This window comes from Phocoena sinus, chromosome 17, assembly GCF_008692025.1.
Source record: "Phocoena sinus isolate mPhoSin1 chromosome 17, mPhoSin1.pri, whole genome shotgun sequence".
Taxonomy (NCBI): domain Eukaryota; kingdom Metazoa; phylum Chordata; class Mammalia; order Artiodactyla; family Phocoenidae; genus Phocoena; species Phocoena sinus.
Window position 1 is genome coordinate 51,268,421 of NC_045779.1, and position 12,899 is coordinate 51,281,319.

General features: G+C 37.8%; 1 long non-coding RNA gene across 2 annotated transcripts in view; it reads right to left on the reverse strand.

Moving 5' to 3' along the window:
* The window catches only part of LOC116742523, a 104,998-nt gene extending 95,911 nt beyond the window's left edge, over positions 1-9,087 (reverse strand). Inside the window, exons 1-3 of one of the 2 annotated variants that reach the window (XR_004346485.1) lie at positions 9,014-9,087; positions 7,178-7,262; positions 3,984-4,016 (exon numbers count right to left, since the gene is read on the reverse strand). This is a non-coding gene — a long non-coding RNA (uncharacterized LOC116742523). Of the gene's footprint in view, positions 1-3,983; positions 4,017-7,177; positions 7,263-9,013 lie in introns of those variants that run through there. The other variant, XR_004346484.1, reaches the window with a different exon arrangement.
* Between the last annotated feature and the right edge of the window lie 3,812 nt (positions 9,088-12,899).

Genomic DNA, 12,899 nt, shown 5'->3' on the forward strand with positions numbered 1-12,899 from the left:
AGATGGGAAACAAGAGATGAAAAGTAAAGAACTTAGAGGATCCAACAAAAGATCCAATTTCCAAACAAGAAAACAGAGAGAATGAAATCATCTATAGAATTACACAAGAAAATTCCCCAGAACTAAAATGTGTAGATACCAGTCCAGATTGGAACAGGGAGATATAAGAAAAATAAAAGCAAAGGAAGAAGAAATTGATAATTCAACACTTGAAAAACAGTACTGAAAAACTACAGTAAATTTAGGCAAATGAAAAAAAAAAAAACTGACAAATGAAAACTTTAGGCAGTTACTAATTCCAGGAAAAAATAAAGGCTTGTACAGGAAGGAACGAGTAGTTGCAGTGTCCTACTTGTGCAAAATATCCTTTTTTGTTCTACTTGACCTAGAGTGACAAAATATATTTAGACAATCAGAATAAAGTAAACCCTGTATAGGAAGGACTGGGGAAGGGGAATGGAGGCAGTGGGAAAAATAACATTGCTACACAGAGATAGCAGTAAAATATGTTATTTAGAAATATGAAAGTACTAGAGAAAACAAATTTTTAGAAAAATTCAGTGTTTGGTTTGGGAGAGGAGGATTGGCATTATTATAATTCTTTCAGTAAAATTTGCCTTAATAAAAACTATGTATGTACATTTGATAAAAATAAAAATCTAACTAAAATTAATACAGGGACTTCCCTGGTGGCACAGTGGTTAAGAATCTGCCTGCCAATGCAGGGGACATGGGTTCAAGCCCTGGCCCAGGAAGATCCCACATGCTGCGGAGCAACTAAGCCTGTGTGCCACAACTACTGAGCCTGTGCTCTACAGCCTGCAAGCCACAACTACTGAGCCCATGTGCCACAACTACTGAAGCCCGCATGCCTAGAACCCGTGCTCCGCAACAAGAGAAGCCACCGCAATGAAGGGTAGCCCCCACTCGCCACAACTAGAGGAAGCCCATATGCAGCAACGAAGACCCAATCCAGTCAAAAAAATAAATAATTAAAAAAAGAAAAGTAAAATTAATACAAAAGGGAAAAACCAAGATTATAATAAAAGGTAAGAGAGACTGGAAAATGAACAGTCAAGACTTAGACATTTCATATATATGCAAAATTTAAATATTACAAAAGAACTTTTAAGTGTAAAGCCGGACCCTATTTGTAATCATATTTTAAAAATACAGTCAAATGATACTTCTCTTATTTTCACATTATGTTAGTGCCTTGATTTATGAAATTTATGCTTTTGTTTGGTATCTTTAAGTTTACATAAAATACATACTAATTTTTTGAAAACAAGAACAAAAGATCCAAACTGTCACACACAGCATTCTACCAAGTTAATAAGAGTAACTCTGTAACAGTATATCTCTGCAAAACTTTGTTTTCAAAGTGAGGCTAGGGAACAGCTCACTTCCTACCTTAGTCATTGGTTGTAAGGAACAGAGACTCACTGAAACTAGCTAAGTAATGATGGGGAACTTATTTAAAGGGTAAAACACTATTTAAAAACTCAAGGGCAAGTTTTATGAGAGAATGGAACAAGGAAAGAGAATGCCATCAAAATCCAAGGCTGCTGACTTCATTCTCTCTATTCTCTCTCTCCAGGGCCATAGAGACTCTCATTTCTTCATCCTTGTATGCACCTCAATCACTACTTTTTCTCTATGGAGCACATCTCCCTGTTTCACTTATACTAGCCCAAACATGGCCCCTAGGGTCAGCTTTGGGTGATCTCTCTAAATGTTCCGAAGTTGTGACAAGAATTCCTAAGTCCTAATTCCAAATGCCTGGAAGATGAATCTGATTGGCTCAGCTTGAGTCAGGTGCCTACAATTGATCCAATCAGCCTCGGCTGTGTCTATCTGGTGGGGTGAATGGTGTGTGTGTGTGTGTGTGTGTGTGTGTGTGTGTGTGTGTGAGCTGTCATGTGACCCCATGCTCACTCAGCAAGGATTATGGGAAGAGAGAAGAGATGACAAACAGGCAAACTAACAGGTTTGCTTTATCTTTTCAGCTCTCTTGATAAGAACTCAAAAGGTTTCTTTCAATCCCTATCCCAGTTCCTCCAAACAAAAGTGTCTACTCAGTAGGGGTGTCTACTCAGTAAATTCGAGTGAATGACAGGTATCCCAAATGATGTAGTGAAATGTGAAAAGTGTAAAGAGAGAACTTCCCTGGTGGCGCAGTGGTTGAGAGTCCGCCTGCCGATGCAGGGGACACGGGCTCGTGCCCCAGTCCGGGAAGATCCCACATGCCGCGGAGTGGCTGGGCCCGTGAGCCATGGCCGCTGAGCCTGCGCGTCTGCAGCCTGTGCTCCGCAACGGGAGAGGCCACTGCAGTGAGGGCCCCGTGTACCAAAAAAAAAAAAGAAAAAAAAATACGCCTGCCAATTCAGGAGACACAGGTTCGACCCCTGGTCTGGGAAGATCCCACATTCCACAGAGAAACTAAGCCCATACGCCTCAAATACTGAGCTTGCACTCTAGAGCCCATGAGCCACAACTACTGAAGCCCACGCGCCTAGAGCTGGTGCCACGCAACAAGAGAAGCCACCGCAATGAGAAGCCTGTGCACCACAATGAAGAGTAGCCCCTGCTTGCCACAACTAGAGAAAGCCCGCGCGCAGCAACCAAGACCCACGCGGCCAAAATATAAATAAATAAATAAATTTATTTTAAAAAAATGTGTAAAGAGAAATGTATGTCTCTCTTCTCATTCTTGAATAATTTTTATTTCACATGTATATGTTAGAATTCTAAATCAGGGGAGTTATAGGAAACTTTCTTAGTCCTATTTTCCCTCTTTCAGACATTCCCACAACTGACCTGTATTTTTGGTCAATATGATTACCTTGTGATGTAAGTTGTTATTTGAAGATTTTCATTATGGCTGTTAGTGGTATGAGAATAGACCTGTGTCACAGGAAAAGTTTTCCAGAATTTCCAGAAGTTATTGTTCAAGCTATTGGTGCTTCACTTACTATTAAAGGATTAAAAATTACATTTTTGTTTCCAACTATGGGAAACCAATTCTTATATCCCCACCTATTTTATATCCTATGTAGGTAAGTAATGAGGAATAGGGTTAGGATGATGAGTGATGGGCTGGAAGAAATACATTAGATTTTTAAAACACAAGCTATTTGAACTAGCATTATATTAGCCCCCATAAAAATATCCCATATGTTCATTTCTTGAAAATTGCTTTCATTTCCTTTTAAAGCTGAAAAAAATAAAACAAAATTAAAATTATGTTAAATGATACTCATATCTTGGCTTTTTCCCTAAGGATATCAAGGAGAAATTCCAAAGAGAAGAGAAAAAGAAATACTGTATGTTAGCAGGGTTTATCAGCAGTGTTTTTATGGGTTAAAGAGGTTCAATTTTAGGTTATGTGTGGGAAAAGATGTGAGACAGGTGTGATTATAATCTCATTGCATTCCACATCTTCATAAGTTTGTTTCGAGTAGGTAGTTGCTTATTTTATAAATTTAAGAAACCATTTGGGCTTCTTGGATATTTTGTTAAACATTCAAGACAGCTGCCTGCAGATTTTACAAATTTAAAGTAGATGGATTAGTAAAGTGTGCATAAAAATGTAAAAAATAAAAATTACCTTTGCTTCCTCCAAGATATTATTTTCAAATCTATATCAGGCTTCCATTTAACTGTCATTAAGGAAATATTACACAGTTTGCTACATTATCCTGTACTAGAACTGAATGATGAATGGAAAAGAAAATAGAACTAGTCTATGAAATGATGACTTCATCAGACTGATTATTTATTTTATTTTTTGTTTATTCATTTTATTATTATTATTATTTTTTTGCGGTACGCGGGCCTCTCACTGCTGTGGCCTCTCCCCTTGCGGAGCACAGGCTCTGGACGCACAGGCTCAGCGGCCACAGCTCATGGGCCCAGCCGCTCCGCGGCATGTGGGATCTTCCCGGACCGGGCCACGAACCCATGTCCCCTGCATCGGCAGGCGGACTCTCAACCACTGCTTCACCAGGAAAGCCCTATTTTAAAAAAATTTTTTAACATCTTTATTAGAGTAAAATTGCTTTACAATGGTGTGTCAGTTTCTGCTTTATAACAAAGTGAATCAGTTATACATATACATATGTCTCCATATCTCTTCCCTCTTGCATCTCCCTCCCTCCCACCCTCCCTATCCCACCCCTCTAGGTGGTCACAAAGCACCAAGCTGATCTCCCTGTGCTATGCGGCTGCTTCCCACTAGCAGAGTGATTATTTTTAACCACTTAAAATTTATTGTATTCATGTCAGGTATTGTGCTATGCTTTCACAGCAATTATCACATTTAATTTTCTAAATAACCTCTGAGGTAGGTATTATTATTTTCTATCAAATGAGATATCAGGGACTTACATAAAGTTATATTATTAATAATTTGTAAAGCCAGAAATGAAGTCAAAGTTTTAGAATTCCAAGGAATATCAGTGTTTTAGTATATTGACTGCAACTGAAAAAAACAAGTATTTAGTAGAGTTCTTTTTTGGGGGCAGTAACTGTGAGAAATGTCATGTCCTTATATTTGTGTCATATATTTATTCAGATCTTTATTTGCATAGTTACAATTCACTTGGCTTTTATTCCTTTAGTGACAATTTCTTCAAAAACTTATGTCTCCTCAAGAAGAATCTAAAGAATTTCATGTAGTTCTTATTCCATTTTCAGACAGCCTGAGGTATAATTCATTTATAATACAATAAACTGAATGTATATAAAATACCATTTGAATAGTTTTGACATTCACAGTTGTGAAATCATCACTGCAATCAAGATAATAAACATATCCATTACTCTCAAAAAACAAACAGGGACTTCCCTGGTGGTACAGTGGTTAAGAATCCGCCTGCCAATGCAGGGGACACCGGTTCAATCCCTGATCCAGGAAGATCCCACATGCCATGGAGCAACTAAGCCCATGCGCCACAACTGCTGAGCCAGTGCTCTAGAGACTGCAAGCCACAACTACTGAGCCTGTGTGCCTAGAACCCGTGCTCTGCAACAAGAGAAGCCACCACAATGAGAAGGCTGTGCACTGCAACAAAGAGTAGCCCCAGCTCACCACAACTAGAGAAAGCCCGCGTGCAGCAATGAAGACCCAATGAAGTCAAAAATAAATAAATAAAATATTTTAAAAACAAACAAACAAACAAAATCTATGTCTCCTCATAGGTTTGGCCACTGGTAACTCAGATACATTTCAGAAACTCAGGTACCTGAGTCTTCCAGCAAAAAGTTTTTATATTTTATTGAGTAATACATACTTTTTCTTCCTTAAATTAAAAAATTCTTCATCTTTTCTAATTAGAAAAAAATTGCCTATCTAAGTTAATTTCATATAACTGCTCTTATGTGACTGTAATTTTTTGGAAAAGAACTCTCAAAATCAGACCAATGTACTCTGGTTGAACTTTTGTTTTTTAGTTAATTGTGCTTAGCATGCAGCTCAGGTTGATAATCTTGTCTGTGTTGACACTAAAGTATCTACTTATTGATGTTATGCTGCCAATTATAACTATTTTCATAAGTGATAATCTAAATTTAGCTCTTGATAGTTCAAAAATATCTGTTATCATCAACACTTCTCAAAAAATATCAACATAATTTTATTTTGTTTCTAATTTTCTAGCATTTTAGAATGGGAAAACTTTTGTTCAGAATTAATGGTTAAAGGTTTTACTAGCTATTTATGAAGTAAGTGAAAACCTGCAAGACTATTTCCCATTGTTTTAAATATATAGTGCAAATCCGACGTCTTATGTCCTCTACTCATATTGAATCAGGCTAGATTAAGGATAATAATCATAAATACCATTTCTAGCTACTAAATGAATTTATTCCTTACATTTTATGTTAGGTGGTATCATAATTGGGGCAACCAATACATTAAGATAGATTAGTTTTCACAAGTTTGACTTAACATGTTATATATCTCAAACTACAGTTAAATGCCGTAGACTCTTTTATTTTCAACGAATTCCAATGAGGCAAAAAACACAAACAAAAAGCATAATTCCTCTGAGAATTTACAGTATGGAGATCTGTAATTCATGAGATTACTAATTTTAATTCCTGCACAGGGATATTGTTTGATCTACTATTTTATTGAGAGGCTGGATTTTAGCTGTGAAATTTACCTGCAAAATTGTTTTATAATAGAAAATAACATGCTTTTGCTTTCAGTATTACTATTGTAAGAAAAAATAGACTAAAACCAGATTATTAAGGCCTCCTTTTTTTTCTTCCTAAGGACAGCAAGGAAGTCACTATACAAAGTAAAATAAAAATAGAGAGAAAGCATAGATTTGTGAAGGCACAAATCAGATTCAGAAACTTCTCCTGGCCTGAAGCATTACAACACACACAGCATGCAGGAGAGATCTTTAAGGGAGTCCGCCCTGTGTCATCAAGGGTCTAGATTACATCATCATTGATTTCATCTTCTCCATCTCCTAATTTTAATGGCTCTGCTTTCCCAAAGGATGCTGTAATTTATCCCATGGATTCTCAAAATAAGTGAAATTTAAAACAGAAACACTGCTTCTGTGTTGTCTTTATTGTCTTTGCCTTTTTTCGATACCACATCTATTTGCAGAGATAACAGTACCTTCTCCTCCAGTTCCAATGAAAACGCTCTTTATATATTCAGTTTTATCAATGAGATGAAGAATTTTTGTGATTTGTGAAATAAGACACAAATAATACATTTACTCTGCTTTACTGTAAAATTTAACCATAATGAATTTTGCTGAATTTATGAGACAAGAGATATATCCAAAATAAATTTGGATGAAATGTTTTGCAGCATGTGATAATTCAACTATAATTTTATTTTTTTTTCTTACATCAGACTGGAGCAACCCTTCTGCAAACATATTTTTAAAATAAACAAAATTACGGTAGTTTTACTTTCCAATATGTTCACTCCTTCCGAGATTCACTGGGAAAGAGTAAAAAGTCTTGAAGAGGGTAATGAGTCCCAGCTGAGAATCATGTGCCACGATGTTCAATGACTTTTTTTTTCTTTAAAGACATAGATAATAAGGATAGGAAATAATTTTTAGCTATTAGGGAGTGCTTCTTTAAAAAAAAGCAACTAGAAGTTCCACCTTGAAAATAAGTGAATTACCATTTCGAACTGCCTTACCTTATCTGAGAGTAGGAAGGGATTTAAGAAGTTAGCAGCAGTTCTCAAATGTATCTGTCATTCAGGTAGAAGTTGTCACTGGTCCCTGGTAAAAAGTTAAATTTACTTCTCAGGAACTGTTCTTTAGTGAATCCTTAATATTCTTTCAGTGTTAAAATAGCAGTTTTAAGATGGAATGATGTGAAGCTAAATTGTGGTTGTTACTTCTAATGTACTCACTTAGCAAAATAAAAAGTTGGCAACTGTATATCAGTCCCCTTACCTTTGCCCTTGAAAGCTTACTGGTTCATAAAGCCCCAGATTGGTGAGCACTTTTCTAATAGAGCTTCTGTCTTTCCACAAATACTTATTGAGTCTCTGGGAACAGATCATGAACATGACACACAGGTGTCAAATAAAACGTAGAGTCTCAAGATAGACAAGTAAGTAATGATTGTAATACAGTGGAATAAGTGCTTTTAGGGAAACGGAAATGCAGGGAATACTAGAGCATATGAGCAGGCCACCTAATCCTGATTTGGGGAAGTCAGGCAAGGATTTCTCTAGGAAAGAGATATAAAACATGACTAGTACATATATGCTTTGTGAGCAAAGTATCTCCCTTGAGGTAACTAGGTACTTAGAAAAGCAAACCAAGGGGCTGCTTTATCACCATGGAATTAGAGCAAATGGCTATAATTAGAGCCTGTTAAACTTTGATGAAATAATCATGTCCCAGCCAGTACAACAGTGGCCAGATATTAATTTCTCTAGAGGCAAGGTAGTGGGATAAAATTTTTGAGGTAAGAAATGATATTCTCTTTCTCCGTGTGTCTCTCTCTGTTTCTGTGTCTTTCTGAGAGTGAAACTTTCCTTATCCTCCTCCAGATCCTGCCCTGAATCTTTGTCTCAGAAGAAGAGAGTATCTGGGGAGAAAACTGGGAGGGCAGGAACCTCATCTTTCTGGGTTTGGTTTCCAAAACCCACCAAAGAGGATACAAGTAGGTGCCTCTGGATAAATCACAAATAAGACAGCGCCTAGGGAATAAAGCACTGGGGATGTGGGGGAACTTTCCCTGAGACTAAAATATTGTTCTCACAGGGCTGGGGAGTAGAGGCAGGAGGGGTAGAGAGGAAGAGAATACTCAAGGGGAGCTGATAAAAGCAGAATTTGGTGGTTCCCAAGGACAAAGCCATATATCCAGTCAGAACCTCAAGGAGGTGAGAGCACCCAGTAAAAAAAAGGTTGGAAGGTATGCCTAGGGAGGGAATCTCAAATTCCCATGTGATCCAAAGGTAGTCAGGAGAGCCACAGGACCCGGAGGCACTTGTGGAGAGAAGCAAGGGCTGTATTGCTAACTGGGAGACTAGGCAGGCTTCCCAATGCCTTGAGACTACATAAGCGTGACTCATATATAACTGGTATGGCTGTAGTGGTTGATAAATTATCAAAGTACTTTATATTCATTGATAGGCATTTACCCAGAATGACCTACCCTCCCCAAACTAAAGGATTAATGCCTGGGATGGCAGAGGAACCTCCAGGATGCCACATAAGCGCTAAACCTGGCATCTGCATCCTTTCTGACTGGTTGGTATATTAGTTATCTCACGTTGCATGACACTTTACTCCAAAAATTGGCAGCTTAAAGCAGTAATAACTATTTGTTGTCTCACAGCGTTTCTGTGGGTCAGGAATTCGGGAGCAGCTTAGCTGGGCTATTCTGGCTCATGGTATATCATGAGTTTGTAGTCACGAGGTCAGCTGGGTCTGCAGTCTTGACTGGCACAGGGGGACCAATCCTAAGATGTGTCACTCACATAGCTGGCAAGCTGGAGGAGGCCTCAGTTCCTCACCTTGTGGAGCTCTCTGTGAAGCTGCTTGGATGTCTTCAATGACATGGCATCTGCCTTCCCCAGAATGAGTGACCTAAGAGAGAGCAAGGCAGAGCTATAGTGTCTTTTATTACTTAGCCTTCAAAGACACACTCCATCATTCCTGAAGTATCCTACTGATGACACAGGTAATCCCTATTCATTGGGAGAGAGATTACACAGGGTATAATAACTAGGAGGTGAAAATAATTGGGGGTCGTCTTTAAGGCTCCTACCACAGTCGGTGACCTTGTCCTATGGGTTGTTAAATATTTGGAATGTCACTTCCACACAAGTCAGAGTAGCCTTGAAAAAGGAGGAGGCAGAAGTGCAGGGCAAAGTCCAACCTGACTGAGATTAAATTTTGTCTTCCTCCAAGAACGGTACCTCAAACAGAAGCTGGGTTTTATAAAAATGTAAATTTTGTTCTTGCACACCTGAATTTGTGTACTGAGATTCATGGCTACTGTGTTCCATGTAACTGCTCCCTGAAAATAACTGCCAAAGTTTTCTTTGTTCACCACTCCTCTTTTATCGCTTTAATTCTTTCTTTAAAAGGTACAATCCTTCAATAACTTTGCTATTTAGAATGTGAATCTGAATCTGGGAAGCACTCTGCCTCTTCCAATTAATAGTGATTTCATTATATCATTCCTTCTGGAAGCCCAGAATGTGGAGCACGTATAATGTCCTTCCTAGAAGGGCATCTGTGCAGCAAGGCAAATGCTAATTAGTGCTGCCTTGGCCTTCAGAAGAAAGAAGGGCAGGTTGACAGTGAGGGTCATTGGATTTATGCACCATTCATATTTATTATCTGTTTTGGGGACAACCATTGATAAAATATGACATTGCTTAAGTTTATTAACAAAGAATCATCAATGATATAGTATGGCAGTTACCCAGTGAATTATCAAGGGGCATGTCTGAGTCCATGCCTTTGGAATTTTCTAGGACTTCATGGAGATCCTGCGTTGCAGAATTTTAGAAATGCTGCCCATTTTGAGAGTTATACTGTTATTCTTGGAAAGATGTTTAAAAATTCTAAGTTACTTGGATATATTTGGAATCTGGGTGAAAAGAGAAAGAAATATGAAGTTCTAGGTAATTTATCAATGGAAGCAGCATTAGTTCCCAACCCGAGAAAAGAATGAATAATTCCCCATTTGTGTCTCATAAAAAACAAGCAAAATTTCAAGCCTCTGTGGGCTGGATATATTTTACCATGTCTTCTCTTCAACACAAGTCAACCATTGCTGAGCCATTAATCATATACTAGAAAAAGACATTCTGTGGAGTTGAAATATAATTTCCATATGAAATATAGCTATGTTTAATAGCTTCTGAGCTATGTATGTCCAATAGCTTCTGAGTCTAGCTATTACTTCAGGAGAACACACAGCCCTACCTCTCATCAAAAATGGAAGCTCACACCCAGAATGAAAGAATAATAATAATGGCTACTGTGGCAGTTATGGTGGTGCAGTTAGAATCTCCCTTCAAGAAAGAACTTGCTATTCAGCTGCAAGGGGGGCAGGGAGCTGACAGCCTTTAGCTGCTAAAGGCTTCAGGATTTATCTCAGCTTCTGAGCTGAGGCAACACCCTTCAAGGCAGACCTCAGTCAATGACTGAACATGTCGAGGTCCTAAGGCCTGGATACTTCTGCCCACTGTAGTAAGACTGTTCTAATTGGTAATCTTTGCTCAGAAGCTTTTCTTATTGAGTTGGCTGACACTTGGTCAGATCTAAATCATGGCATGAGACTTGTTCTGTCCAATCCTGCTTCTTACTCTCCTTTCACATGTATTATATATGCATCATGGTCTGAAAGCATTCCCTACCCAATCTCACTTTCTTCACATGGAGTGTCCCCTAGTAAAACTCTTGCATTCCCATCTCAACATCTGCTTCTCAGAGGCCCAAAATGACACAGCTACTATTTATTAAGAACCTACTGTGTGAAGGAGTATATCATAGTGTGTGTGGGGAAGCTATTTAACCTCTCCTAACTGTTCTCTCATCTATAAAGTGGGGTTGTTGTAAAAATTAAATGAAATAATCTACAAAGAGTAATTTGTACAGGCCCTGGGATACAGCAAGTACTCAATAACTGGTATGTAACACTAAGAGTATTATTATGCCATATGCTAGAGTCTGTGTGAGAAATTCTTTATTACTTGTAATTCTTGTTAAATATCAAATATTATTGTGCTTATTTAACATATGAAGTAATTAGTGTTCACTGAAGTTAAAATAACTTGTTCAAATTACTTTATATACTTCAACCTGGGATTCAAACTCAGCAAGTTCTGTAGAAGACAGCAATGCACACGTATGCTAGCAAAGAATCTACTGCTGTTACCTAGAATGTAAAGGAGCTCCTCACCCTCTATGGCATGGTATGTACAATCTGTAATTAATAAAAATTACTTTGGGGATTCATTCATAACTTTAAGTCTACTCTTAATTCCACCATGTATATGACATTAGAATCTAACAATGGGTGCTTAAACCAAGAATTGGTCAAAAAGCCCGGAATAGCAATATATAATGCCACTGCCACTGCCTGATGAATAATGATGAGTTATTTTATTTTTTGCATTTTATTTTAATTTTTTGAATTTTATATTATTTTTTATACAGAAGGTTCTTATTAGTTACCTATTTTATACATATTAGTGTATATATGTCAATCCCAATCTCCCAATTCATCCCCCCTGTGCCTGCTTTCCCCCCTTAGTGTCCAAACGTTTGTTCTCTACATCTGTGTTTCAATTTCTGCCTTGAAAACCGGTTCATCTGTACCATTTTTCTAAGTTCCACATATATGCATTAATATACAATATTTATTTTTCTCTTTCTGACTTACTTCATTCTGTATGACAATCTCTAGGTCCATCCACGTCTCTACAAATGACCCAATTAAGTTCCTTTTTATGGCTGAGTAATATTCCCATTGTATATATGAAGCACATCTTCCTTATCCATTCGTCTCTCGATGAGCATTTAGCTTGCTTCTATGACCCGGCTATTGTAAATAGTGCCGCAATGAACATTGGGGTGCATGCGTCTTTTTGATTTATGGTTTTATCTGGGTACATGCCCAGTCGTGGGACTGCTGGGTCATATGGTAATTCTATTTTTAGTTACTTTAAAAAACCTCCATACTGTTCTCCATAGTGGCTGTATCAATTTACATTTCCAACAACAATGCAAGAGGGTTCCCTTTTCTCCACACCCTCTGCAGCATTTGCTGTTTGTAGATTTTCTGATAATGCCCTTTCTAACTGGTGTGAGGTCATACCTCATTGTGGTTTCAATTTGCATTTCTCTAATAATTAGTGATGTTGAGCATCTTTTCATGTTCCTCTTGGCCATCTCTACTCCTTCTTTGGAGAAATGTCTATTTAGGTCTTCTGCCCATTTTTTCATTGGCTTGTTTATTTTTTTAATATTGAGGTGCAGGAGCTGTTTATATATTTTGGAGATTAATCCTCGGTCCATTGATTCATTTGCAAATACACTCTCCCATTCAGAGGGTTGGGTTTTCATCTTGTTTATAGCTTCCTTTGCTGTGCAAAAGCTATTAAATTTCATTAGGTCCCATTTCTTTTTACTTCCATTACTCTAGGAGGCAGGTCAAAAAAGATCTTGCTGTAATTTATGTCAAAGAGTGCTCTTCTTAGGTTTTCCTCAAAGAGTTTTATAGTGTCTGGCCTTACATTTAGGTCTTTAATCTATTTTGACTTTATTTTTGTGCATGGTGTTAAGGAGTGTTCTACTTTCATTATTTTACACATAGCTGTGCAGTTTTCCCAGCACCACTTACTGAAGAGACTGCCTTTTCTTCATTGTATATCATTGCCTCCT